We start from the raw sequence: 25,480 nt of genomic DNA, 5'->3' as shown, positions 1-25,480 counted from the left end.
TTTTTTTTCCTTTTTTTTTTTTTAGGAACATTTTTGATTCAAAGGACTGGTCTATGGGGAGACTTGGCTCCCTGGCCTCTGTTTGAGACATCTCTGACAAGCTCTAGAACTCTGCTTGAGACTGGTTAAAGCCTTTGTGCAATTGTATAATTCAAGTTCTGTCTCTGCACAATCTTGTTCTCTCATTTCTGCCAGCAATTTTTCCCATCAGAACACTCCAATAAATATTTTGCATACCAATTCCCACCTTAGAGTGTGTTTTCCAGAGAATCTAGTCTATGGCACACAGTTGGACTAATTTAACATTGTCTAATTGTCAGCTTGAGAAACTTATGAATATTCTAAGGTATCTGAATTTTTAATAATATTTAAAGATCAAAATATTAAAGAAAATGATAAAGTGAGAAATTTGAAATCCTAATCATTTATTCCTTTGCATTAAACCAAGAATTATAGGTTTTTTTTTATTGTTGAAAGTTAGACAAAGGCCAGTTTCAGAATACACTCACTCACATTAGTTAAACATTTATCGAGTCTCCACAATATGCCCCACTTGATGCAAGAAACTAAGAATGTTAAGACAAATATGACACAGCCCTGACTTCAGGGAGCCTGTATTTAATCAAGCATTGGTAATCATATGGCAGTAAATAAATTGAGGTATGAACCAAATAAAGAAATGAAACAAAGGAAGAGTGATTATTCTGTTTTGGTGAATCCAAGGGTTCCTTATACAGGAGAGGATATACTAGCTGTGACAACAAAAACTAGTAAAGAGTTCATGAGTTAGAAAAGTAAAGAGGACAAGAGGAATATGGGCAACTATAATATCACGTACAAAGGCACAGAAGCAGTAAGGAGGACATTCTGTTTGAGGAAATTCAAGTAATTCAAGACAGCCGCCATGGAAGGGAAAACTGGCAAGACAGAGAACAGATGTAGGCTGGACTAGGAAGATCCTCTGCCAAAATGAGAAATTCACATACTCTCTGTAGTAATATGATAAGATCTGTGTTTTAGAAAGAGCATTCTGGAAATTGCACAGAGGCAGTATTGAAGGGAGGCAAGAAAGACAAAGAACAGCGTAACAAGTTAAGGTCCTCTGGTAACAACGCAAATGTGAGATCATGAGAGAAGTGATAGTTGTAATAGAGAGGCTTATACAGAAATAAAAAGGAGTACAGATACCAGGAAATGGTGACCAAATTCTCCTTCATGTAAGCTTCTGCTTTGTTGATAAGTGCATGTTTTGACTGCTTTGGCTTCTAGAGGTGTCTAGCCAGCTCTAGCCTCCAGGTAGAAACCACAAACTCTATGTATTCCACAGTCATGTCTTTAGGAACTTGCTTGTTACTTTAGTAAATTAATTTATTATAGACTTTAACCATTTCATGTTCAATATCGTCCATAGGTCTTAATGGATATGTACTGTCTTAACACTGGAGAATGAACCACTAATGATGAAATTGCAGGCTGTCCTTCCTATTTCCTACATATATATCTCTCTCCCATTAAAAAAAAAAAAGAAAAGAAAAAAGGAGTATACAGTTTATGAGAAAACTAACTACAAGAAAACAATTTTCCTATATGGAGAATTTAAAAAACTCATAATTATGCATATTTTACTGGTACTTAGAAATATTGATAAAGAAATTAAACATCACTGTGCTACAAGCTGTGGATGAAAGGAGACAGTCTAAAATTGGAAGAAAGAATTTCCAAACTTCCTAATTCATATTCAAAAAGTTTTAAAGAGTGTTAGTCCTTACATTCCAACTTTTGAAATTTATGGATAAACCAACTTATGCTATATAAAAAAAGTAACATGCCCCAAGATTTAGTAAAATGCTCACATTAATTCAGGTTACATTTAATCCACATTTCAGTTTTAGTGTTTTTTTTCCCAATAGTTAATGCATAAAAATTCACCACAATTCTACTATATTCCAGAGAGATGTGAATGTATAATGGTGATTGATTGGGATTACAATAGCTAATTTTAGTCATTTTTTTTTTTTAGTCTACTTTAATAAGATTTTTTTTTAAAATCTCCATTAACCCATTCAGCTGCACTTTTATAAAACCAGAATATGTATCTTGTCTTTTATAGATTTCTCCCTAAATTGTGTTTCTTGTCAAAATTATTTCCTCTCCATAGACCGAACAGATCTGTCCATTGCTCCTCTATTACCACAGAGACGTTTGGCCAGTTCTGCAAATTAGCTCTTCAGAGAGAAGTCACTTGGAGAGCTGGGGCTTCAAACCCTTCTTGGGAGAAGTGGAGTATAAACGGATTTGACTCGGCAATACTGAGTTCTTTAGACTCAAAAACTATTTCCAACAATTCTGTTTACTTATAGACACCAAGACCAAATTTTCAAAAGTTTTCAAAATGGAGACTCTCAAAAAATAAGTGGCAGAGGTCGTTGGAGGCAGGCATGCCTAGAGCTCTATCCTAGGATCTCACAGGGAAAAGGGTGGCAGCAACTTGGAAGAGAGGATGATGTGTGCTCAAACCCATTCTTCAGAGTGTGTGTGTGTGTGTGTGTGTGTGTGTATGTGTGTGTGTACAAAAGGTCTAGTTTTTAGTCTATGTAATATATATATATATATATATATATATGGGCTTCCCTGGTAGCTGAAATGGTAAAGAATCCACCTGCCATGCGAGAAACCTGGGTTTAATCCCTACACATATATATGTACATATACACCAAATTTCAGTTTCCAAGGTGACTACATATATACACGTGTGTGAGTGCTAAGTCACTTCAGTTGTGTCTGACCCTTTGAGACCCTGTGGACTGTTAGCCTGCCAGACTCCTCTGTCCATGGGATTCTCCAGGCAAGAATTCTGGAGTGGGTTGCCATTGCCATGCCCTCCTCCAGGGGATCTTCCCGACCCAGGGATCGAAACTTACGTCTCTTATGTCTCTTGCATTGGCAGGCAGGTTCTTTACCACTAGCACCACCTGGGAAACTGTAACTACACATACACACACACACACATATATATAATCATACTAAAAACTAAAGTTTTGGTATCATAAACTAAACTGTAACAAATATATAACCTATCAGAGAGATTTGTGATGAAAATAAGCTGAGGAGAACAAAGAACATTTAGCAAGAAAGAACAATAATGTGTTAGCAAGAAATGCCAGGTCACATCAAATCCTTCAATTCTTAAAATTAATAATATTTGCAAGACATTATTGCAAAACTAACATACATTATAAACTTTATAATAGAGTTTACAGTAACATTGCCTGATTGATCAACAAATTTTGAAGTTGTTATTCTTGAGTTATACATAAAATGCATCTTTGCCTTTATTAAGTTTTTCTTTTATTTATTTGGCTGCATTGGTTCTTTGTTGCTGCATGCGGGATCTCTTTTTTTAGTTGAGGCAGTTGCATTCTTGCCTTTTTTTTTTTTTTTTCTTTTTCAGTGGGTTTTGTCATACATTGATATGAATCAGCCATAGAGTTACATGTATTCCCCATCCCGATCCCCCATCCCACCTCCCTCTCCACCCGATTCCTCTGGGTCTTCCCAGCCCACCAGGCCCGAGCACTTGACTCATGCCTCCCACCTGGACTGGTGGTCTGTTTCACCACAGATAATATACATGCTGTTCTTTCGAAACATCCCACCCTCCCCTTCTCCCACAGAGTTCAAAAGTCTGTTCTGTACTTCTGCGTCTCTTCTTCTGCCCTGCATATAGGGCCATCGTTAGATGAATGGATAAGAAAGCTATGGTTCATCCTTGCCTTTAAATGACAAGAATGTGGTTTGACATCAGATTCACTGAAGGAGTGTTAAGAGTCCTATCTTTCATATGGATATAAGTGACATATCTATGCTAAGTGAATGACAAAATATCTCAGAGCAAGATAAAAGTTCCAAGGACTGTATTACAAACTAGCAGTTATAATGTGATTAGAAGTAGATAGCCCCATTGATATTTTTATATATGATATAAATATAATTTTATGGTATATAAAACTGTTGCAAGTCAGTGAAAATATTAACAGAAATTACATTTTAGTATCAGACATACTTGTTAAGGCATATTTAATCATTTATAACTATAATTAAAGTACAAAATAAGAACTCAATATTTTTATAGAGTGTGAGTTGATATCTGTTAACTTAATGAGAGACACTGAGTAAATTTGTAGATAAAAAAGTGCATTGATATTTATGATTTATTCTATCACTACATCAGAAAACCTAATAATGAGTTTTGGGTTTGCTGTAAGAAGAGGGACGGGAGGAAGGCCGTGACATAAATGACCACAGACCTAAAATGAGTGCTTTTTAATTCAGAAAAAGAGAGTTCAGAGTTGATCACCAGTGTTCAGTGTACACCTGTCAATTAGCATTGTCGAGAATGTACGTGATTTATTTTGATCTCAAAATGAGTATATTCTCATGGTCTTCTTCACACTCTCAGCTGTTTTCATTCTGATTCTAACATGCTGGTTACTTTAACATTATACAGAAAGTTTATTAAATTCTTATGAACAATTTTAGTCTAAACTTTAAAATATGATAGGTATTCAGTTTGAGTTAGACAAAAGGTTTAAGCTATTTTTCTGTAACATGATAAAGCAAAAATGCAATACAAGTAGAGATTATCTGTAGTTTTTAAGAAAAATTGTATTTATTGATCAAAGTGGTCTTAATGAGTTCAAAATGATCAAATAGCATATTAGTGTCATCAACTAGTAAATAATAAAAAGATATATGAGAAAAAACAGAAAAATTTTAGTTGCTAATGATTATTCCTATATTCTATCACAAGAGGGGAATACAAGAGAAGAATAACATACACAAATTTTAACACTAAACAACGATTCAGGCGACAGTTACACAAAAGAGATTGGTAAGCATGATATCTTCTTTTTGTAATGATATGCTCTTTAATGTCCTGCTACAAAATCCAATATTACTTTCCTTAAAACTAAACAAGCTCATTAATCTCCTCAAACATTCTATTTCCCCACACCACTAAAACACTGGATATTAATGGAGAGGTGGGCCATATGTTCACAATCTGTGTGTGTGTGTGCATGTGTGTGTATGAGAGAGAGAGAGAAATCTACAAATACACATAGAAAAAGCTAAGTACACCCAAACTGCTTATGCAAGTGTTAAAAGAGTATACACATCAAACAGAAAATGGAGAACATTGTAAGAAACCCATGACAAATAGATGTTCTAAAAAAAGACCTAAATGGATGTATGCAAATACTTTTTATGTAAAGATAGTACATGAGAGAAAAAAAATAAAAAGAAATCCAAAATTCCCTTTAGCTTTACAAAAATTTCTAAGCAGTTTTCAGAAGTAAGACAATCTTCATCAAGAACAACAAAAAAAGAGGGGCGAGAATCCCAATTTTGTTAAAATGGCAAAGGCTGATAAACTCTGACATGACAGAATAGGGAATATTATGAAACAGCTAAAAGAGAGCTAAAGAAAAGGGATTCTATTGTCTCAGACTATTTTAGGTCTTTCCCATCTGCTTCAAAATCCTGTCTCACCACAATGCTACACATCCAGACATATCTATTAGAAGAAGGAGAAGTACTCAACTGTTAACAATTTAATAATTAGAAGCACTCTTTAAATTATAAGGCAGGCAATTAAGAATTGTATGAAAAGTGTTGCAATTGATGTTTAAAGTAAGTTTCGAATGTCCCAAGAAAGCAGCTAAAAGCAACTCGTGAAGGAAAGGAGGAAGATGAGAAAAATGGAGAGGAAAAATATAATAATAAATAAAATCATGTAAAATGATATAGACACCAATCTCTATGTGAATATCTTAGAATAGGAGAAACATTACAAATGAAGCATTTAGTTTTGAGATTTCTTATTGGCCTTTTTAAATGTACTTTCAAAATTGGATTATGATTACATTATAGTTGCTAAAGATGCTTTAGATTGTGTGCTTGGAGTGCATAAAACAATGATGCTTCATGAATATTGTGCATATCATTCTAAACATTTAAAAAATCAAAAAATGTTCTATTTTCCTCATTCTGTGCACTTTGCTCTTGATAAACGGCATTTGAAATGTTTTGCAATTTTAAAAAAATGTCTTAGGTATCCTAGACAGCAAATTCTCTCATGCATTTTTTAAAAGCTATAAAATTGTTTGAAACGCATTTAGAATTTTGATAAATTTAAAACGGGAAATTACCTTGATGTTTTTAGCTTTCGTAGAGTAACATTGCCCTTTGAACAAATTGGATGTAATTATGCATTCATTAATTTTAGAGTCCTTATTCTGTACAAAGAGAATTAAAATTTTACTTTCAGCCTTAGTTTTGGAAAGGATTTCATCTGTCATGATAATTTATTTTATTTAGTTAGTTAAGTGCAATTTTATAAGTAAAATGATAGACTTACTTTAGCAAATGAAGAGCCAATTCAGGTACTTAAATTCCTATTAAAAACCTGCATTTAAAATAATATGTACAATGGCAATTTTGCATGATGAATACTGAAATATTTTTGAATCTAAAGAAGCAGTTTTATTACAAATACTAGTGTGTTTTTATGCCAACATGAGAACCAAGAGGCAAGGTACAAAGGAAGATGAATCAATCACTTGAGATTTTAAGATATAAAAGATAAATGTCTGAAGATTGTTGGGTTATAGTAGTGAAATTATAGATTTGTCGATTTTTTTCTAAGCTTTTCTTTATTATAATAATAGTGTTTTTGCAAACATAAAGGAAAAGCAATTAGAAAAAAAAAAACCCAATATATTTTAGCCCTTTACAAATAGTGCCAAACTTAAGACATAGATTTTACTTTAAACTATCGCTGTCATAGCAGCTCAAAAGTCTAGGAAATTCAAGCAGAGGGTAAGTGGTTGGTTGCGCTTAACTTTGCGATTGATTTTATTCAGCAAATATGATCTCTGTTTAGTATTCAAGAACCAGGGTCACTTTCCTTCCTTGTTGTAGCATATGTATGCACTGCTCTTTTTTCTCTTAAGTATTATTATAAAACATACGCTTTTGACATTCAAACTTAAAACCACTTTCCATTCTAATTGTGAAAGAGATGAAGAGATCACTCCCAACTGCCACCCACACTGGAGTGTTGAAAGTATTTCACTATGTACCCAGTAAGTCTAGTAGGAAAGAAATAAGATCCTGTCCCCAGGATCCTTGGACATTTCTGACAAGTAGAAAGAAATTCAAATACCCCTAGAGTTTGTTTCCGCAAACTGACTGCATGCAAACATTTCTGCTCTGGAAAAAACCTGCAACCTCCTGAAGGGTCTATTTGTGTCAGTTACTCTGTTCAGCTGCAATTTATTATTGAGAAAATATTATCCCTGTAATTCTACTCCGTCAGTGAATCCCTAACTGCTCAGTGTTATAGGTGAAGGCTGTTCAAGTTAAACCATCTGTCTTTCCAGAGTATCTATTGTAATCAGTTCACGGGTCAGGAAAAAAAAAAAAAATAACTTTTTCTTGTTTGTACCACTGTTCATTTTTCACTGACTCTCAGAAGTGGACATATTGGCTCATTGACCCCTTCAGGTATCAATTTAATCTTTACCCTTAGTTATTGTTTCTCGCTTGTAGAGTGCAAACATTTATTTCACTTGTATTTTCTAAGTTAGTTATAATAATACCCATAGGGGAGCAGCATAGTTTCAATTATTAATAATAATGTCCTGAGTGAGAAGGAATTTACTTTTTGAAGTTAGATTATTTATGTTCTCAGTTGCTATCCACACTTTTGGGTTTGGAGCATGCATATTTTATTACTCTTTTCTTAAAAAAAAAAGAAACAAAAAAAAACACACCTCATTTGTTAAGTTTAAATTGTCCAAAATGTAGAACTCAGCAGTTGCATAAATCATATTTAATACTCGTAATTCAAAGATGAAAAACATTTATCTCCCCCAAAACAAAGCAATCTTCTAACCAAAGCATATTTCATCGGATATAAATGTGTTCATAACCTAGTAATCCTTATCAAAACCACATTGCCTTCATTGTCAGTGATTATTGCATTCACCTCTCTCTTCCCTCTCCTGTATGATCAGCACTGTTTTGAAAAACGTGTACAGCTTACAGCTGCTGTTCTGTTTGCTCTGTGTTTCTTTAATTAACAAAACAAAAAGAGTTCCTGGCACAGCTCCTCAGACCAGGATTCAGCTCAGGCCAAGCCGGGGAATGCTTCCTCACCGAGGGAACAGCCCTGCTTCCCCTGGGAGCCATCAGCTGAGGGCACAGATAAACGAAAGGAAATGCCATCCCTGGAGATGACAAATGTGGGTGAATCATTCATTTGGTGACTGGGCCTCTTTCACCTCTCTCTCTGTGTTCCCTATAAAATGAGAAAGTCACTGTGATTCTACAGATCTGAATCTTTAGTAACAAAGATGGGCACTGTGACTGAATATGACTCGTCCAGAAATAACTGGGAAGAGTCAGGTCAGTTGTCAGGCACCTCATGCATGCGGCGGTCCCGAGAGGAGATCCATGGAAGCAGAGCTTCTGGGCTGAGACACAAGATGCCTCCTCTACTAAGGGTCGGTACCTGAAAGGATCACACATGTGGAGCCGTCTAGTGAGAAAGGCTGCTTCCTAATGTGTAAAGAGGGTTCTTTCCCTGTAAAATTTAACTTGGACAGAAACAAGGACGTCAGGGATTATGTATTGATAAAACGAAAGTGAGGCAAAGCAAAATAAAATATAACAAAATAAGTGCATACACAAAAGTACTAGGTAGAGTGGTAAAACCATGATTTCCAACAAGAGTATGATCCAATATGGCAAATGGATTATTGATAGTACATCACAGAATTCCAAATAGTGAAACATTAGGTACCTTTAAAACAAATCTCATTTATTTTTTTTTTTACCACAGCCCACTAGATAAAGTCAAAATAAATCCCCTGATAAAATTATATAAGGCCTTTCATTCTATTATTTCTAATCCCACCACACTGCTACAGACATATCATATGATTAATCTCCAAATAAATCATTCATTTCAAAATATTGTTCCTTCTGTTTAGAATTTCTTTAAAAAAAATAATTTCTTTGCCACTCACCCCCTTACATGTCTCTCTTATTTCCCTGACCACCCAATATACTTTCCACATAATCCAAAAAATATTTAAATGTTCCTTCTGGGGCAACTTCTTTCTTATATATTCCTCTGCAACATATCCTACATACCTTTATTACAATCTATGCCACATTGTTAAGTGACAGATGACATGTCTGTGATACTATGCAATCTCTATGCAGTGGGGATCTTATTTTGTTCATTTTAGAATTTGTAATATTATACACCATACTGAAAAACAAAATTTTTGATGTATTTGAAGTGATAAAAATGTTTGAAGGGTATATGTTTGGATATTTTTCTCACAGTGCTTCAGTAAGAACTTTTCTAGATATATTTTATATGCAAAAGTTGATTGGTAAAGGGAACTATTTTACATCTTTCTTCTGATTAAAAGTCATAATTATCCTGACAAGAGTATTTCTTAGTGTCAGTTCAAGTTTCTGAAATAATCGTCAAGCCCCAAGTTATTTAAATATACAAACTTTTCTATTGGTGATCAAAGCAGAGAATAATTCCTTAGGAAATATTATTGTATATATCACTTAGCAGTTTTATAATTAGACAATGTGGAGACACTGGAGTGCTTTAGAAGTCATTAATAAACCACTTATGAAATGATCATGCATTAGAAATATTGGCATTGCAATTAATTCAGCAATGCATATTTATCTCATTTAGTCAAATAGTCATTTTCTTTTTATCATATGAAAATAAATTTGAAAGCTTATGTACACACAAACCTGCACATACATGTTTATACCAACTTTATCCATAATTCCCCAAAGCTGAAAGCAGTATGGCTTCAATAAGTGAATGGACTGTGGTACATTTACACAATGGGGTATAATTCAGTGGTAAAAAGCAATGATATATTGTCACACTTGATGGATACATTTTAAAAGCATATTGCTAAGATAAAGAAGCCAATCTGAAAAGGCAACACACTGTATAATTGAACTTATGTGATATCTTGGAAAAGACAACTTTACAGAGGCCATAAACAGAGCAGTGGATTTCAGGAAGCTGAAACGTCATGCAGAATGTGTCAGAAGAATCAAAGGTGTACTACATATGTAAGAAACAAACTCAATGGAGGGGGCAAAAGAAAAGGTGCTGCCCTAACTTTTAACTATAGGAATGCGTGGAAGCTATGATACTAAAGACAAAGAAACTGCCCACAAGTACTACACTGTGGGAGAGACAGCTGTTTCTCATAGGAGCACAGGTTAATTTTAAACAGCTGCATATGTACCCTGGAATTGAAAATTAAGTAAATGAACAGTCAGTGATGAGAAGCAGGTTTCTCATTGTTGAAGTAGGAGGTTACAAATAAGGAAGAGAAGGCTAGAATGTGGCAATGGAAGAGACTCAGAAGCGTCAGTGTAAATGCATGTGCATCATTTAACATAGGCACAGGTTGACATACCCAGAAAGTGTGTGTGTGTGTGTGTGTGTGTGTGTGTGTGTGTAAACATGTGGATTAGTATACACACGTCATTGCTTTGTCAGCTGAGAAGGTCTAAAGTTATTGACACCCCAGCAATCATGAGCACACCGTGTGCTCAGATCTTGGTTTCTAATACCATTCTTCAATGAAATAAACTAGTGATCCTCAGAGAAATGACTGACTTGACAACTGGGACAGGGAATGTATAAGATGAGCCCGGAACATCTTATATTGCTAGAAAATAAGAAAGTACTAAAAGAAAAAGAAGAAGAAAGAAAGGAAGAAAGAAGAAAAAAAAAGAAAAGAAGGAAAAGAAAACTACAGTGTATATCATAAGGATCCAAATGAATGAGCTCCCAGTGTCCAATGTTGAAGCAATTTAAGCAATAAAGGATAGTATTAGCTTATAACCTGACATATAAAATAAATTTTCATGAGTTCATGCCAATATAAATAAATGATTAAATTAATACATAGGAAAGAATAAACAAATTTCACAATAGAAAAATTCCAAAATAATTTATATACATATCTCACCCATAAGGAAGTAAAGGAAAACATATCCTAAAAATATGAGCTACACATAATGACTTCCTTCCTAAGAATATGGAAAAATGAGGCAATATAATTATATCTAGGTGATCAAAGTTAAAATTAATAGATAAGTCATATAGATAGTATATGATGTGATGACAATGACTTTTTAGTTCTGTGATTTTTCTCCATAAAACACATAAGCGCACAATAATCATAAGGGAAAAATAAGACAAAACCTGATTGAGGGGCAATTATTTTGCAAAATAATTTATCAATATTCTTCACAAACAAGACTATCAAAAACAAAAAGAAAATTCTGAGAAAAATGTCACAGCCAAAAGAAAGCTAAGGAGACATGATAATTAAAAGTAATATGGTACCTGGAATGTGATACTGTAACAGAAAAAGGAGAATAGGTTAAAAGAAGGGAGAGTGGTATCTAGCATATAAAAATGTATCAATATTGCAGAAAAAGAAAAAAGTACTCCGAATAATCTTTGTCTTGTTAACCTTCCCTTTCTCTGTCTCCTTCTCTGGAGTTCTCTAGAACTATTGCTAGAGAACTTCTCTCTCTCTGTGACATATATAAACACACACAAATACAAAGAGCATACACATACTAGTGACTTATATAATGATGCATAGTAACTGATACACGATGCTATCATAACTGTTTGTTTACCTTTAATAATTTCATTTCATACTATTATAACTTCAAAGAAGACATAACCAAGAAGAATATTGTGTTATATCTGATTATTATTCCATGATAAATGCCATCTCTAAATCACTGTACAGTGGTACATGTACAATGGAATATTACTCAGCCATAAAAAAGAACAAAATAATGTCAATTGTAGCAGCATGGGATAGACCTAGAGACTGTCATACTGAGTGAAGTAAGTCAGATACAGAAAGATAAATATCAAAAAATATTGCTTATACATGGAACCTAAAAAGAAAAGAGTACAAATGAACTTATTTACGAAACAGAAATAAAGTCACAGATGTGGAAGACAAATTTGTTGCTACCAGGGGATAAAGGAAGAAACTGGGAGATTGGGATTCACATATACACATTGACAATGAAGTGAAAACTAGCCACTCAGTCGTGTCCAACTCTTTGTGACCACATGGGTGGTAGCCACCAGGCTGTTCTGTTCATGGAATTCTCCGTGCAAGAATAATGGAGTGAGTTGCCATTTCCTTATCCAGGGGATCTTCCCGACCCAGAAATTGAACCCAGGACTTCAACACTGCAAGTAGACTCTTTATCGACTGAGCCACCAGGGAAGCCACTATATACACATTGCTATATATAAAATAAATAACTAATATGGACCTATTGCAAAGCACAGTGAACTCTACTTTATACTTTGCAATGACATATGGCAAAATAACCTAAAAAAGAGTGGATATACATATATGTATGAATAACTAGTTCACTTTGCTGTACATCTGAAACTAACACAACATTGTAAATCAACTGTACTCCAATAAATTTTTTAAAAATAAACTAAGTAATAAAAATCCACTGCACTTCCAAATGTTTGAAACTTAAATGAAAGACTCAAAATTATAAAAAAATTCAGTTTCCATATATTTTATTCTTGATGAGTTTTTGAAGTGGCTGAGCTTTCGGATGATTTTTAAAACATGTATAATAATAATAAATAAATTTCTTAACAGTCCCATCCTTTAAAGAAACACATTTTAATATTTATTGTACTATAATTTCTAAGTCTATTTCCTTAAAAAATGGCTATTTTTAAGCATAACTATATATATATACATACATATATATATATATATATATATATATATATATATATATATCATTTTAATGCATGGGAAAAAGGTTTCTAGAGAAAATGCTAAATTATTTTTGGTGTCTTCATCCAAAAGTTTTAGGCCAATAATCCAGCTAGTTGATAATGAACTTAACCTAAGCCTCCAGTTATTGCAAAAGATTAATTCTTTGAGACTTATCTATTGCTATCTAAGTTTCATTTCAAAAGAATGCAGTTCAATGGACAGGGTAAACAGGTAGAAGTCATGTGCTTGTACTGAAGCACAGATAATGTGCACGTTTCAAAACTACTGAAAAACTAATAAGACAAGTATATTCACCAGGGAAGAAACAGAATTGAGGGTGTATAAAACTAAGCTTTGACTCAAGTTTTCTAAAAGCTGGGCTAAAACTTTATGGAATTGTAACATCATTTAATTTGGTCCTGAGCCTCCGTTACAAGTAGAACAGATAAGACTCATGATAGTTGAATGTATCTAAACTCTATTCTATTTGTCACCCTGCTTATTTAACTTATATGCAGAGTACATCATGAGAAACGCTGGGCGGAAGAAGCACAAGCTGGAATCAAGATTGCCAGGAGAAATATCAATAACCTCAGATACGCAGATGACACCAGCCTTATAGCAGAAAGCAAAGAGGAACTAAAAAGCCTCTTGATGAAAGTGAAAGAGGAGAGTGGAAAAGTTGGCTTAAAGTAAGAAACATTCAGAAAAGTAAGATCATGGTGTCTGGTCCCATCACCTCATGGAAAATAGATGGGGAAAATAGTGGAAACAGTGACAGACTTTATTTTCTTGGGCTCCAAAATCACTGCAGATGGTGACTGCAGCCATGAAATTAAAAGACATTTACTCCTTGGAAGAAAAGTTATGACCAATCTAGATAGCATATTAAAAAGCAGAGACATTACTCTGCCAACAAAGGTCGGTCTTGTCAAGGCTATGGTTTTCCCAGTGGTCGTGTATGGGTGTGAGAGTTGGACTGTGAAGAAAGCTGAGTGCCGAAAAATTGATGCTTCGAAGCTGTGGTGTTGGAGAAGACTCTTGAGAGTCCCTTGGACTGCAAGGAGATCCAACCAGTCCATCCTAAAGGAGATCAGTCCTGGGTGTTCACTGGAAGGACTGATGTTGAAGCTGAAACTGCAATACTCTGGCTACCTGATGCAAAGAGTTGACTCATTGGAAAAGACCCTGATGCTGGGAAAGATTGACGGCAGGAGGAGAAGGGGACGACAGAGGATGAGATGGCTGGATGGCATCACCGACTCAATGGACATGGATTTGGGTAAACTCCGGGAGTTTTGGAGTGATGATGTTTTGGTGATGGACAGGGAGACCTGGCGTGCTGCGGTTCATGGGGTCACTAAGAGTCGGACACAACTGAGTGACTGAACTGAACTCAACTGAAACTCTATTCAAGTGACCCAGAAAAACAATACAGTTAATAGCTCAGTAATATATGAGGCAATCCTTCAAACTTCTAATTAGCTAAGAATTTTAAACAGCAGGTTACTTACGTACACACACATATTTGTATGTGTGTGTGTGTGTGTGTGTGTGTGATAGAGCAAGAAAGAGACAATGAAAGGAAGAGAGAGAAAAAAATAGAGAGATGGAATATTAACATATTATCTCAAGAAATCACTCTTCTCAAATTTAAATTGTATAATTCTTAAATTATTTTTCAAATAACAGCTCTCATGCATTTGTTACCCAATTTACCTTTATGATTAACAGAAGGAACTTAGATGACTTGGTTAAATTGGTAAATGCAAAGACGTGCCAGGGTAATAGATTATCTTTGATATTGGTGCCTTTTTAAATGACAAATTCTAAAAGTATTCTTGTAATCAGATTTTTGTAAGGATAATGTCACTGGCTTTAAAATTATGTGAAGAAGTGTTTATTATTGTAGTTTTCATATGAAAAACACACTTGTTCAAATTGGAAGTTATTTAAAACTTTTGCTTCAGTTTTCTCGATATACTGAGAGCCAATATGACAGCTCTGGTCTTTGGTAGTTGATTAGAGGATGTGATTATTGTTCATCATTTTTCATCATTTAATCTATCCAAATTTCAAGAGCAAGGTTACTAATTTTATATTTGTCTACTAACAGATAGCAAAAATAGAAGAAAGACTATTGGAAAAGCCATGAAGCAAATGAAAATTTTAAATAGCCTATCAAATCAGTGGCAATGCAATTATGGCTGTATATTATTAAAAATGAAATTGAATTATCTATATTATGATATTTGCTTGTGAAGTCGCTCAATCGTGTGTGACTCCTTGCGACCCCATGGACTGTAGCCTACCAGGCTCCTCCTTCCATGGGATTTTCCAGGCAAGAGTACTGGAGTGGATTGCCATTTCCTTCTCCAGGGGATATTCCCAACCCAGGGAAAATCATCATAAATCTCTAAGAATGCCAATTTTCTCTATTGTTTACTGATTTTATTTTAGAAAAGTCCACTTTTGTAAAGATTTCATTACTTAAATATGTGTAGAGTAATTCTGATGAGTCAGATAAGACTCCTGTCTCTCAGTTCTAATCTCTATTCTGTGAAGAAGAGATTATTAGCCATATTTTACATTTACATTTAAGAAAACTGGATCTCAGAGGTCAGTAATTCATGCCAATATACACAGATAAAAGTGATGAATCCAGGATTTAATTCAGGTGGCACTAGTGGTAAAGAACCCACCTGCCAATGCAGAAAGCCTAAGTGATGTGGGTTTGATCCCTGGGTGGGGGAGATCCCATGGAGAAGGGCATGGCAACCCACTCCAGTATTCTTGCCTGAAGAATCCCATGGACACAGGAACTGTGCAGGCTACAGTCCATGGGGTCACAAACAGTCAAACACGACTGAAGCAACTTTGCATGCACACATGTTCTAGTTTCAGATACATGTTCTTATCTAATTTTTTCCAGTTTTGAAATCTGCCAATTATACTTCAATAAGACATGTTCGTAGCTATTACGTCACATGGCTTCAATTCACTTAGGCCCTTATTGCAAGTAAAATACAATCATTTTATACAGATTATTTCTTCATAATAGAAAATAACAACTATATGTATTACTTAGCATAAATAATTAATTTTGAAAATATAAAATGCAGAGGATATTAAAAAATCATAACAAAACTCATTCCTATTATATGGAACAGGTGAAGTTGTGTTTGAACTGAAAACATATAAACATGCTTATTGTATCATCATTCTTTTTCTTCATAATTTCAAGTTTCAAAAGTGTCATTTAGTAATAATTTGCTATTGCTAATATAAAGGAATTGTATGTGGCTAAATGAGTCCTTGCTGTTGTTGCCTGTGGAATTATGATGTCATCCTAAATTTTGTTTTGGGATATATGGTCAGTAGTTATACCACAGGTTCAGTGGGTGATTGTTATTACAAGAAAACCAGTGACCAACTAATTTTGTCTACATATCTAGAACAACTATTTCAACAACTATAAATATGTAAAGCAAAAGTGACAAAGCTTCACACCTCAATCCTACTTGGTACAGAAAGATGCAGATAGTCTTCCTTTTGTAAATTATTTTGATTTTAACTCAACAAAGACAGTAGAATGGGAGAAATTTTCCAGTAATTTAGTTTTCTAATTCCTTTGATTTTGACCTATCATTATGGTGATATTAATTAGTACTATTATATAAATATTCAGAACACATGTGCTGCATTTGTAAATATCAAACTGATAAAGTCAAAATGACATCATTGAAAAGTGACATTAGAAACATGATTTCAACTTTTTATAAATTATCATTTCAAAAATATATTTTAATGATCAAAATTTCTGAAAATGTGATATCTGTTCCCCTGAGTGAAATGGTATCACTATATAATTCCAAAAAATTATTTAAGATGGTAGATCATTACCGCTTTTTTCTAACAACCTGACAAAAACCTTCACAAAACATTTGGTCACAACACCAAATTGAAAAGTTAACTGACACTTTATTACTGCCTTGTTTGTAGAAGGTGGTTGCAGGAGGTTATTGTAGAAGGCTAGGGGGAAAGGAAATAGGTTTGAGTATGTTATAGTTGATGTTAGATGAAAAAATCCAGAAGAGATGGGAGATGGATAATTGGGAGTCACAAGGATAGTGGATTGAAAGGTCTTTCTATTCCCGAGTCTACAGAAAGACTATCATATGGGTTGAATTTTATGAGAATCTGTACTATTTACAGTCAGTGTCCCAGCAGAGATTTTTTTTTTTTTTACCTTGTTCAACAGAACAAATATTAGACCTTAAAAAAGCCCAATTTGGGTTGGAGGTGGGGAAGGATGAACAGGTAGAGCCCAGGATTTTTAGGGTGATGAAAATACTCTGAATGATGTCATAATAATCAATACAAGTCATTACACATCTCCCAAGCTGATAGAATGTTCAACAGCAAGAGTGAATCCTAAAATAAACTATGGACTTTGAGTGATTAGGATGTTGATGTAGGTTTATCAGTTGTAACAAATGTGCCACTATAGAGGGGCATGTTGATAATGGGGAAGGCTATGAATGTGTATGGCAGAGTCTATATGGGAAATTTCTGGACCTCTCCTTGCATTTTGCTTTGAATTTTAAAGTGCTTAAAAAAAACAAAGTTTCAATATTATTAAACGTTAAAAAACAGAATCTACTCAGACGTCTCTCAAATGAAAAGACCAACGTAAGACAGTTTCTGTGTCCACTCCAATTTGGACTTTAAAGTATAAGATTCAATCCAATCCTGGAAAAATCATCAGAGGTAAGTAGGTTCTATTAAAGAATCACCAATACATTAAGTATCTCTACCTTATTTTCCCTTTTTCCTATCAAGACCACTTTGAAACCTAAAATCATTACTCTTGAGACAACTGAAGGAAAATAATTTTTCACAAAAGTTCTCCATACTTCACAATATCCGCTTTGTGACATATCTCATTTCCTATAACTTTTGAAAATGAAGTAAACATATTTCCTGGTGGCCAGTAGAAATCAGGGAGGTCCATGCTAAATATTCCAGACTAATAATAGAGAGTGAAAATTTTTATTTGCTTTATTCTTTGTACTGTAATATAGTGATGATATTGTAAAGCAAACTGTGTGTGTGTGTGTGTATGACATATGTACATATAAAATAGGATTTTCCTTTTAAAAATCCCTTTATTTCAGATATTGAAACTCCTCCATAGATTCTTTATTTTCCCATTATAAATACAAAAATATAGCAGCCAAGTTTAGATACTGCATGCAATTATTTTCCTTTAAACTCCTGACCTGATGAAGGAAGTGAGGTCTCTTTCCAACAACACAGTTTACTTTCTTGTCATTCTTAGATGGGAGAACCTTGGGAACAGTCATAAGAGTAAGCTTCATTTCAATTGTCTCTTTCCACAGTCACAAGGTCAGCAAGCATGCCTCAAGTAAAAAAGTACTGAGAGTGTTATAAAACATATTTCTGCCTTTCTTCCCCTTTGGGTTGAAAACAGAGAGGATTGTCTATCTTGGCAGCTCCCAAAGTTACTCACAAAAAGGTACAAGAAGGCTCATAAAAACCTTTCTCTCTAAAATGACATTCTTAGGTATGGGATTGAAAGTGACACTATAGAAAAAGGTAAGATTTAATAACATAAAACTTCCAAACTTCATGGAAATCGTCTTTCTCATAAAGGTAAGAGAATAAAATAAGTCTTCACGGATTTTAAGCATACTCCAAAGCAGAGTGTAGGAGCTCTAGCTACCTCTCCTGCACACTGCTGGCTTTCAAAATAAACTTGCTCACCAGACAATAGCAGAGTCAACATACTCTATCACTTAACTGAACAGAATGTATTTGGTTTTATTTCACCAAAAGGCAAACTGACCTTTGCACATGTATGCAAGTTGCAAGGGTATAGTTCATAGGAATTCACTGATATTTTCAGGAGATACAGGCTCCTTAAATAGCAACGTAAAATTAAAATAAAAACCATTTTTGCTAAATTGTGTGCCTTATTGACTTCATAGTCATTTGCGTCTCTGGGGAATTCATGTCTTTATGCTTCAATACAGTTAAAAAAAAAAAAGAACACTAAATTATGACTATGCAAATTAGAAAAGCAGGAAATAAAGTCAGGTCTTCTAAATCAGAATGACTTTCTTAGTGGCCATACTAGTATATGTTAAAAGGTAGAGGGGACATAATACAGAGACAGGAGTATGATAAAATGAATTTTAAGGTATCTAGAAATAGGGGAGAATAAAATATCAATATCGTCACATGAGTCAGAGATTCAAAATGTAATGCATTAACACTGAATTTTCTCATCTCATAAAAGTGTTCTAGATTGAAAGTTTTAATGCTATAATCATTAATTTTAGTTTTACTTTTTGGCTATAAATCACATAATATTCTTCCAACAACTTATTCTGTCTTTCTTTCTCAGATGTCTTGTTCTTCTTTCTTATTTTATGATTATATATCCTTTAAAATTCAGTCAGTTCTTAACCTTGCCTCAGGTCTGCCTCTGGCTAAAACTAGCTCAGTCATGTCTTACCTCAGATCAGGTAAAGGAAGACTGGGCAAGTAAGGGTTACCTGTACTTCTGAGCAGGAGGAGAAATTTCATTTGGGCAGAATAGCATAAAGCAGCCATGTTTATCAAATAACATAATTTGACTTCAAAATAGTTTTCAGTTTTAGTGTACTTCTAAATTCTGAAATTATAATTTGCTTTGCTTTAAAATTTTTAGTGTTCATACATCACAATCAAGTGGGCTTTATCCCAAGGATGCAAGGATTCTTCAATATTTGCATATCAATCAATGTGATACACCACATTAACAAATTGAAAGATAAAAACCATATGATTATCTCAATAGATACAGAGAAAGCCTTTGACAAAATTCAACACCCATTCATGATAAAAACCCTCCAGAAAGCAGGCATAGGAGGAACATACCTCAGCATAATAAAAGCCATATATGATAAACCCACAGCAAACATTATCCTCAATGGTAAAAAATTGAAAGCATTTCCCCTAAAGTCAGGATCAAGACAAGAATGCCCAGACTCACTACTACTATTCAACATAGTTTTGGAAGTTTTGGCCACAGCAATCAGAGCAGAAAAAGAAATAAAAGGGATGCAGATTGGAAAAGAAGAAGTAAAACTCTCACAGTTTGCAGATGACATGATCCTCTACATAGAAAACTCTAAAGACTCCACCAGAAAATTACTAGAGCTAATCAATGAATATAGTAAAGTTGCAGGATATAAAATCAGCACACAGAAATCCCTTGCATTCCTATGTACTAACAATGAGAAATCAGAAAGAGAAATTAAGTAAGCAATTCCATTCACCATTGCAATGAAACGAATAAAATGCGTAGGAATAAATCTCCCTAAAGAAACAAAAGACATATATATAGAAAACTATAAAACACTGATGAAAGAAATCAAGAGGACAGAAATAGATGGAGAAATATACCATGTTCATGGATTGGAAGAATCAGTATAGTGAAAATGAGTATACTATCCAAAGCAATCTATAGATTCAATGCAATCCCTATCTAGCTACCAGCAGTATTTTTCAGAGAACTAGAACAAATAATTTCACAGTTTGTATGGGAATACGAAAAATCTTGAATAGCCAAAGCAATCTTGAGAAAGAAGAGTGGAACTGTAGGAATCAATCTACCTGACTTCAGGCTAAACTACAAAGCCACAGTCATCAAGACAGTGTGGTACTGGCACAAAGACAGAAATATAGCTCAATGGAACAAAATAGAAAGCCCAGAGATAAATCCACGCACCTATGGACACCTTATCTTTGACAAAGGAGTCAAGAATGGAGATAAGACAATCTCTTTAACAAGTGGTGTTGGGAAAACTGGTCAACCACTTGTAAAAGAATGAAACTAGAACACTTTCTAACACCATACACAAAAATAAACTCAAAATGGATTAAAGATCTAAACATAAGACCAGAAACTATAAAACTCCTAGAGGAAAACATAGGCAAAACATTCTCTGATGTAAATCATAGCAGGATCCTCTATGACCCACCTCCCAGAGTAAAGAAAATAAAAGCAAAAATAAACAAATGGGACCTAACGAAACTTAAAAGTTTTTGCACAATGAAGAAAACTATAAGCAAGGTGAAAAGACAGCCTTCGAAATGGGAGAAAATAATAGCAAATGAAGCAACTGACAGAGAATTAATCTCAAAAATATACAAGCAACTCCTGCAGCTCAATTCCAGAAAAATAAGTGACCCAATCAAAAAAATGGGCCAAAGAACTAAACAGACATTTCTCCAAAGGAGACATACAGATGGCTAATGAACACATGAAAAGATGCTCAACATCACTCATTATCAGAAAAATGCAAGTGAAAACCACAATGAGGTACCATTACACGCCAGTCATGATAGCTGCTATCCAATGTCTACAAGCAATAAATGCTGGAGAGGGTGTGGAGAAAAGGGAACCCTCTTACACTGTTGGTGGGAATGCAAACTAGTACAGCCGCTATGGAGAACAGTGTGGAGATTCCTTCAAAAACTGGAAATAGAACTGCCATATGACCCAACAATCCCACTCCTGGGCATACACACTGAGGAAACCAGATCTGAAAGAGACACGTGCACCCCAATGTTCATAACAGCACTGTTTACAATAGCCAGGACATGGAAGCAACCTAGATGTCCATTGGCAGACGAATGGATAAGAAAGCTTTGGTACAAATACACAACGCAAAATCGCTCAGCTCTTAAAAAGTATGCATTTGAATCAGTTCTAATGAGATGGATGAAACTGGAACCTATTATACAGAACAAAGCAAGTCAGAAAGAAAAACACCAATACAGTATATTAATGCATATATATGGAATTTAGAAAGATGGTAATGATGACCCTATATGCGAGACAGTGAAAGAGACACAGATGTAAAGAATAGAATTTTGGAATCTGTAGGAGAAGGCGAGGGTGGGATGATTTGAGAGAATAGCACTGAAACATGTATATTATCATATGTCAAAGAGATTGCCAGCACAGGTTTGATGCATGAGAGAGGGTGCTCAGGACTGGTGCCCTGGGATGACCCTGAGGGGTGGGATGGGGAGGAATGTGGGAAGTGGGTTCAGGATGGAGAACACATGTACATCCATGACTGAGTCTTGTGAATGTATGGCAAAACTGCCACAAAATTGTAAAGTAATTAGCCTCCAATTAAAATAAATAAATTAAATAAATTTTAAAAATAAAACTGTTAATGGTGTAAGAAGAAGATTCTAAAACTTGTCTTCTAAAGTGCCTCTTACCAACCTTCACAGTTTGTCTAGGACTGGAGGAATCCACAATCACAGAAAACTAACCAATCTGATCACATGGACGACAGCCTTGACGAACTCAATGAAGCTATAAGCCATGCAGTGTAGGGTCACCCAAGACAGACAGGTTATGGTAGAGAGTTCTGACAGAAAGTAGTCCACTGGAGAAGGGAATGGCAAACCACTTCAGTATTCTTGCCTTGATAACCCCATGAACATCATGAAAAGGCAAAAATATAGGAAACTGAAAGATGAACTCCCCAGGTTGGTAGGTCAATGGAGAATTGACTCCAGAAATAATGAAGAGACGAAGCCAAAGCAAAAACAACACCCACTTGTGGATGTGACTATTGATGGAAGTAAAACAGCAATATTGCACAGGAACCTGAAATGTTAATTCCGTGAATCAAGGTAAATTTGAAGTGGTTGAATAGGAGATGGCAAGAGTGAATGTTGACATTTTAGGAATCAGCGAACTAAAATGGACTAGAATGGGTGAATTTTAACTCAGATGACCATTATATCTACTAATGCGGGCAAGAATCCCTTAGAAGAAATGGAGTAGCCATCACAGTCAACAAGAGAGTCTGAAATGCAGCCCTTAGATGAAATCTCAAAAATGACGGAATGCTCTCTGCTCATTTCCAAAGCAAACCATTCAATATCGTGATAATCCAAGTTGATGCACTGACAAATAATGCTGAAGAAGCTGAAGTTGAATGGTTCTATGAAGACCTACATGACTAACTAGAACTAATACCCAAAAAAGATGTCCTTTTCGTTATAGGGGACTTGAATGCAAAAGTAAGAAGTTAAGAAATACCTGAAGTAACAGGCAAACTTGACCTTGGAGTACAGAATAAAGCACGGCAAAGGTTAATAAAGTGTTGCCAAGAGAACGCACTGGTCATAGCAAACACTGCTTCCAACAACACAAGACTCTACACATGGACATTACCAGATGGTCAATATCAAAATCAGATTGATTATATTCCTTGCAGCCAAAGATCGAGAAGCTCTACACAGTCAGCAAAAACAAAACTGGGAGCTTACAGTGGCTCAGTTCATGAACCCTTTATTGGCAAATTCAGACTTCAGTTGAAGAAAGTAGGGAAAACCACTAGACCACTCAGGTATGACTTAAATCAAATCCCTTACTACTATACAGTAGAAGTGAGAAATAGATTCAAGGGATTAGATCTGATAGACAGAGTGCCTGAAGAACTACGGGCAGAGGTTCATGACATTGTACAGGAGACAGGGATCAAGATCATCCCCAAGAAAAAGAAATGCAAAAAGGCAAAATAGTTGTCTGAGGAGGCCTTAAAAACAGCTATGAAAAGAAGAGAAGCAAAAGGAAAAGGAGAAAAGGGAAGATCTACCCATTTGAATGCAGAGTTCCAAAGAATAGCAAGGAGAGATAAGAAAGCCTTCCTCAGTAATCAGTGTAAAGAAATAGAGGAAAACAATAGAATGTGAAAGACTAGAGTTCTCTTCAAGAAAATTAAAGATACCAAGGGAAATTTTCAAACAGAAATGGGCACAATAAGAGACAGAATTGGTATGGACCTAACAGAAACAGAAGACATTAAGAAGAAGTGGCAAGAATACACACAAGAACTACAAAAAATACATCCTCGTAACTCAGATAACCACAATGGTGTGATCACCCGTCTAGAGCCAGACATTCTGGAATGCAAAGTCAAGTGGACCTTAGGAACCATCTCTACGAACAAAACTAGTGGAGGTGATAGAATTCCAGTTGTTATTTCAAATCCTAAAAGATGATGCTGTGATAGTGCCACACTCAATATGTCAGCAAATTTGGAAAACTCAGCAGTGGCCACAGGACTGGAAATGGTCAGTCTTCATTCCAATCACAAAGAAAGGCACTACTAAAGAATGCTCAAACTACCACACAATTGCACTCATCTCACATGCTAGCAAACTAATGCTCAAAATTCTGCAAGCCAGGCTTCAACAATACCTGAACCAAAAACTTCCAGATGTTCAAGCTGGATTTAGAAAAGGCAGAGGAACCAGAGGTCAACTTGCCAACATCTGTTGGATCATGGAAAAAACAAGAGATTTCCAGAAAAACAGCTATTTCTATTTTATGGACTATGACAAAGCCTTTGACTATGTGGATTCAGCAGACTGTGGAGAATTCTTCAAGAGATGGGAGTACCAGATCACATGACCTGCCTCCTGAGATATCTGTATACAGATCAAGAAGCAACAGTTAGAATTGGACATGGAACAACAGACTGGTTCCAAATCAGGAAAGGAGTATGTTAAGGCTGTATATTGTCACCCTGCTTATTTAACTTATATACAGAGTACATCATGCAAAATGCTGGGCTGAATGAAGCACAAGATTGCTGGGAGAAATATCAATAACCTCAGACAGGCAGATGACACCACCCTTATAGCAGAAAGCAAAGAAGAACTAAAGAGCTTCTTAATGAAAGTGAAGGAGGAGAGTGAAAACGTTGGCTTCAAACTCAACATTCAGAAAACTAAGATCATGGCATCTAGTCCCATCACTTCATGGCAAATAGATAAGGAAACAGTGGAAACTGTGTCAAGGTTTATTTTTGGGTGACTCCAAAATCACTACAGATGATGATTGCAGCCATGAAATTAAAGACGCTTACTCCTTGAAAGAAAAGCTATGAAAATTCAATCTAGACAGCATTTTAAAAAGCAGAGACATTACTTTACCAACAAAAGTCTGTCTAGTCAAAGCTATGGTTTTTCCAGTAGTCATGTATGGATGTGAGAGTTGGACTACAAAGAAAGCTAAGCACTGAAGAACTGATGTTTTTGAACTGTGGTGTTGGAGAAGACTCTGCTGCTGCTACTAAGTCGCTGCAGTCGTGACCGACTCTGTGCAACCCCATAGACCGCAGTCCACCAGCCTCCTCTGTCTCTGGGATTCTCCAGGCAAGAATACTGGAGTGGTTTGCCATTTCCTTCTCCAAAGCATGCATGCTTGGTAAGCTGCTTCAGTCGTGTCCGACTCTGTGTGCCCCTGTGGACAGGAGCCCACCAGGCTCCTCTGTCCACGGGATTCTCTAGGCAAGAATACTGGAGTGGGTTGCCATTTCCTTCTCCAGGAGAAGACTCTGGAGAGTCCCTTAGACAGCAAGGAGATCCAACCAATCCATCCTAAATGAAATCAGTCTTGGATAGTCAATGGAAGGGCTGATGCTGAAGCTGAAACTCCAATACTTTGGTCACCTGATGCAAAG

Source organism: Muntiacus reevesi, chromosome 21 (genome assembly GCF_963930625.1).
Source record: "Muntiacus reevesi chromosome 21, mMunRee1.1, whole genome shotgun sequence".
NCBI lineage: Eukaryota > Metazoa > Chordata > Mammalia > Artiodactyla > Cervidae > Muntiacus > Muntiacus reevesi.
The sequence above is the reverse complement of the archived record's forward strand: the minus strand, read 5'-3'. Positions refer to the sequence as shown.